We start from the raw sequence: 5,522 nt of genomic DNA, 5'->3' as shown, positions 1-5,522 counted from the left end.
TCGGTTACGAATCTTCTTTATCTGTTCAGTGGTTTCAGCTATCATCTCAGGCCCTAACAAACTTCTTTCTCCAATTTCATGCCAACATAGTGAAGACTGACATTTCCTAACATACAGAGCCTCATATGGAGCCATTTCAATGCTTGCATGATAGCTATTATTATAAGCAAACTCTATTAATGGCATATACCGATCCCAGCTCGCCGGCTGGTCCAATACACAAGCCCTTAGCATATCCTCTAAGGTCTGAATAGTTCTTTCTGACTGACCATCTGTCTGAGGGTGATACGCAGTACTCAAGCTTAACTGAGTCCCAAATGCACGCTGAAAAGCTCTCCAGAACCTTGATGTAAAATGGGAATCTCTGTCAGATATAATGGTAGAAGGCACACCATGTAACCTGACAATCTCTTTGATATACATTCGAGCCAATTCCTCCATTATGCAACTTATTCGGATAGGAAGAAAATGAGCTGATTTTGTCAGTCGATCCACAACCACCCAAATAGCGTCACAACCAGACTAGGTTCTAGGCAAACCTATCACAAAATCTATTGCGATACTCTCCCATTTCCATTGTGGAATCTCCAAAGGCTGAAGGGTCCCTGATGGTCTCTGATCCTCAATCTTAACTTTCTGACATGTTAAACATTTAGATACGTGCAATGCCACATCATTCTTCATCCCTGGCCACCAAAACATCATTTTCAGATCCTGCTACATTTTAGTGCTTCCTGGATGAATTGAAAACCCGCTCTTATGAGCTTCCTTCAAGATTCTCTGTCGCAGGTTGATGTTGAAAGAATTGTCGTGTCGGTCTAGAATTTCTCTCATAGAAATAAGAACTTTGTTGTAAGCATAGCTCCAAACCAACAAACAATTCTCTTATCAAAAATTTTGGTTGTCACAAGTACAAACCCCAATAAGAATTAACCGAAGTATTGAATCCCCGGATCGTCTCACAAGGAATTGCAATGAAGTGGTCAATTATTGGCTATGAAGATGCAAGCGGTTTGATTGATAAGAGGGCAAGAAATTAAATGGGCAAGAATTTAAATGACAAGAAGAGTAAATCAAGCAAGTGACTAAAGAAAGCTAATAATAAAGAGAGAGACATTCATGGCAAGGATTGAGATCATAGGCTTTCCATCCTAGTCACTAATAACCATAATTAACAAGAATTTATCTTATTTCATCATCCCTAACAATGGAAGAAGGTATAATGTTATCTTCATAAGAGAAAAAGTCAAACAAGACTAGCTAATCTCAATCCAAAGGTCCTAATCAACTCACTAATTAAATTAGCAAGAGGTTAGAGGCAATGGAAATCATATTAACTAACAACTCTAGATCACCAACATGAATTGGGTATTCATGACTCAAGATTACCTAATTACTCTTTCCAAGCCAAGAATGCTCAAAATCTACTCTAACATCTAACCAAGCATTTTGTCAAACACTTGGAAGGCATAAAAGGAAAGCATAGTAAAAGTGAAAGAAATATAAATCTACCAACTACCAATTGCAAGGAAAGTAAAATTCACAACTCAAATTAACAATAAAAGAACATGAAACATCGAATTTCATTAAATGTAAACCAAATTCAACATGAGCATTCATAAACATGAAAGAAGCATAAAAGTAAAATTAACAAAAGAACCAAAAAGAATTGAAGTATTATAACAAGGAATTGTAGAGGAAACAAGATGAAATCAAGTAATCAAATCTAGATCCAAAAGAATTTAACCTAATCCTAACCTAATTCTAGAGAGAAGAGGGAGTTTCTCTCTCTAGAAAACTAACTAAAGGCTCATCATGATTAACTATGTGCTCCCCCTTTGCTCAATCTTCAATTCACATCAAATACCCTCAGAAACGAGTTGGAATTGGGCCTGGGCAGCTCAGAAATCGCCCCCAACGATTTCACTTTAAGTGGGTCACGTGCGAACGTCGACGTGTGCGCGTACTTGACGCGTGCGCATTGCTGGCAAAACCTCTACTCACGCGTGCATGACGCGTGCGCGTGGCCCTCAATTCTCCATTTAGCTCATTTCTTCATGAATTCTCCACTTGCATGCTTTCCTCTTCATTTCTTCCATCCAATACTTCCCTTATAAACCTGAAATCACTCAACAAACACATCAAGGCATCGAATGAAATTAAAGTGAATTAAAATCACCAATTTAAGGCCTAAAAAGCATGTTTTTACACTTAAACACAAATTAAGGGAGAATTACAAAACCATGCTATTTCATTGAATAAATGTGGGAAAAGGTGATAAAATCTTCCAAAATAAGCACAAGATAAACCACAAAATTGGGGTTTATCAAACCTCCCCACACTTAAACCAAGCATGTCCTCATGCTAATTTCAAGAAAGAAACAAAGGGTATCAACATTTATTCCATGTAAACTACCTAAATGCAACTACCTATATGCAATCTATCTAAATAAATGCAAGTACTTGGTCAAAATAAATCATTTCCCAAGAAAGCATACACAGTTACAAGGGCTAAAGCACTAGTAATCAAAGCAAACCCACAATTGAATTGAATTATTGAAAAGATTTCACAAACTTGCAAGAAAAGATGATCATGGGTGGAAGCATGTAATTAAGCGATCGAACCCTCACCGGATGTGTATCCGCTCTAGTCACTCAAGTGTATGGGGTTGATTCACTCAATTCTCCCCTAATCATGCTTTCTAAGATTTTTTTTCATATAACAATCAACAATTATTTCATGCATGCATACAAATATCATGAGGTCTTTCCCATAGGTTGTAATGGGGCTAAGCTCAAGGTAAGGATGCATATGGTCAAGTGGACTAGAAATTTGAATCTTTGATTAACTTAAACTTCCCACCTAACCTATGACAACCTATATAATTTCAAAGCTAACCTAACTACCTATTCTTCACTTTTTCACATACTCATGCATTTTATTTTTGGTTACCACACATATGCATTGATTTTTATTGAGCTTTACTTGGGCACTTTTATCCCCTTTTTATTGCTTTTCTTTTTCTTTCTTTTTCTTTTCTATTTTTTATATATATTTTTTTCTTTTATTTTGTATATATATACCTTTTTTTCTGCAATAAAGTATATACAAAAGTATCAATGCATATGGTTTTACATTTGATTAACACATGAGTATGTACCCAATTCCCATGATTTTCAACAAAAATACAAAAATACACTTTTATCTGTACCCAATGTTCCCAACTCTCCCAAAATTAAATAATGAACACTCTCACTAGCCTAAGCTCATCAAAGATCTAAACAAGGGACATTTATTATTTTTCATTTAGGCTTGTAATGTGCTAAAATTAAGAACAAATTGGTTAAGCATAGGCTCAAAATTGGCTATCAATGGAAGATAAAAGGTAGGCTATTTGGGCAAGTGAGCTATTTGAAACAATGGCCTCAATCATATAAGTGCATGTATACACAAAATAATGGACATAAAGAATCAAACAAATCAAAGATTACAATTATAGAAAGAGAATAATGCACACAAGAATGAAAATAAGTGGTTGTATGATGTAACCACACAATTAGGCTCGAAACTCACATGCTTGTGTTCTTAGCTCAAAACATGTTCCACAATGTGTATAATTCAAGCAAGTTCTAAAAAAAAAATTTTCAATCACTTGGGGTACCCTATAGATAAACTTCTTGAAAAATTTCATTATTTTGACTAAGCTTATTATATATAAAACAAGAAAGTGCTACAAAAATTCCTAGAAGACCTAAAAATGAAATGCAAAAGTGTTAGGATTAGAAACTTGTCACCCAAAAGCGAAGCGCCGACTGGTCAGACGACCTCCCCACACTTAAAAGTTTGCACCGTCCTCAAAGATGAGTAAGGGAGTACGGCGACTTCCCGAATTTCCACCTTCAATTGGTGGTCCAACCTGCTGCGTGTTCTTTCTTCCGCTTCCATTTTTGCTTATGGTGCGTCGGACATGAAAAATGGAAAATAACACCGTAAGATGAGAAAATACAAAAGCAAGGAAGCGTGCATTGTTGGAATGAGGTGAATCACTAGAATGGAGTGAGTGAATTAGTGTGACATTAGTGAAAAATAGGTGTGTGAATTATAAATTAGGCGCCCTTTAGAACATACACACTATCATAGAGAGATATGTCACAATTACGCAAAGAAAGTATGCACGTCACTCATTCTAGTGTGCTTGAGATACTTTGAAGAGAACTTGTAGGTTAAGACAACCGGACAAGCAATAAGAAAGCATAAAAGCATTCAAGCAAACTCAAGCAATTGTGAATTGGATAATGGATGGACATTGATTGATGTGCAAGGTAACTTTAATGAACAAGATGGAATGTGAAACTTACACATCAAACGATGACACATATTGAAGTTTATTTGCAACACCTAAGTGACATAGAAGTGGAGCACATGGATGCTATGGAACTTAAGAAAGAGAATATAAAAGTGAAAATCAATCACATAGTAAGCATGGTCCACAAAGCTTAGAGAGCTCAAAAATATGTCACTTAGGTAAGCTTTCGATCCAATTTCACAATTCCACAATCTCAATGCATGAAATAGGTGAGGTAAATAAGGCTCAGTCATGAATAAGCAACACCTAAGAAACAATGCATCGATAATGTACAATTGCCTAACAACAGATGATTAATGCATGGTGGCCAAAACATGCAATTCAAAGAGTTAAGATGCATGAAGGCAATGTAACATGTACTTGGTATTCAAAAACATTAAGCATGAAAATTTCCAAACCAAGTAACCAAATACAACCTCAACAAAGAAATCTAACAATGACAATTAACAACAATGATGTTAAACTAACATCCTATTAGTAATAAGCAGCAGTAAACAATAAACAAGATTAGTAATCCAACACTTATAATGGAAAACAAAAATTAGACAAAAATTAAACTAACTAACTAACTAAAAGAAATGGTGTTACATGGTGTTTGGTAGTATTGGATGATGCTTGAACGGTGGAAAGAAAAGAGGAGAAGAGAGAAGAAGGAGGGAAATGGAAAGAAGATGAGAAAAGAAGTGTAGTGAAGAAAAGGCGTCCACGCGTACGCGTGCTCGACGCATGCGCATGGAAATGGCGAAACGGGGGGCGACGCGTACGCGTGAGTCATGCGTGCGTGTTGATGGGTGATGAGCGGATATTTTATACGCTTTTTGGGGTTAATTTCATATAGTTTTTAGTATATTCTAGTTAGTTTTTAGTTTATTTCCATTAGTTTTTAGGAAAAATTCATATTTCTGGACTTTACTATGAGTTGTGTGTTTTTCTGTAATTTCAGGTTTTTTTTGGCTGAAATTGAGGGAGCTGAGCAAAAATCTGATTCTGGCTGAAAAAGGACTGCTGATGCTGTTGGATTCTGACCTCTCTGCACTCAAAGTGGATTTTCTGGAGCTACAGAACTCAAAATGGCGCGCTTCCAATTGCGTTGGAAAGTAGACATCCAGGGCTTTCCAGAAAGATATAATAGTCCATACTTTGCTCAAGGATAGA

Source organism: Arachis ipaensis, chromosome B10 (genome assembly GCF_000816755.2).
Source record: "Arachis ipaensis cultivar K30076 chromosome B10, Araip1.1, whole genome shotgun sequence".
Classification (NCBI taxonomy): domain Eukaryota; kingdom Viridiplantae; phylum Streptophyta; class Magnoliopsida; order Fabales; family Fabaceae; genus Arachis; species Arachis ipaensis.
The sequence above is the reverse complement of the archived record's forward strand: the minus strand, read 5'-3'. Positions refer to the sequence as shown.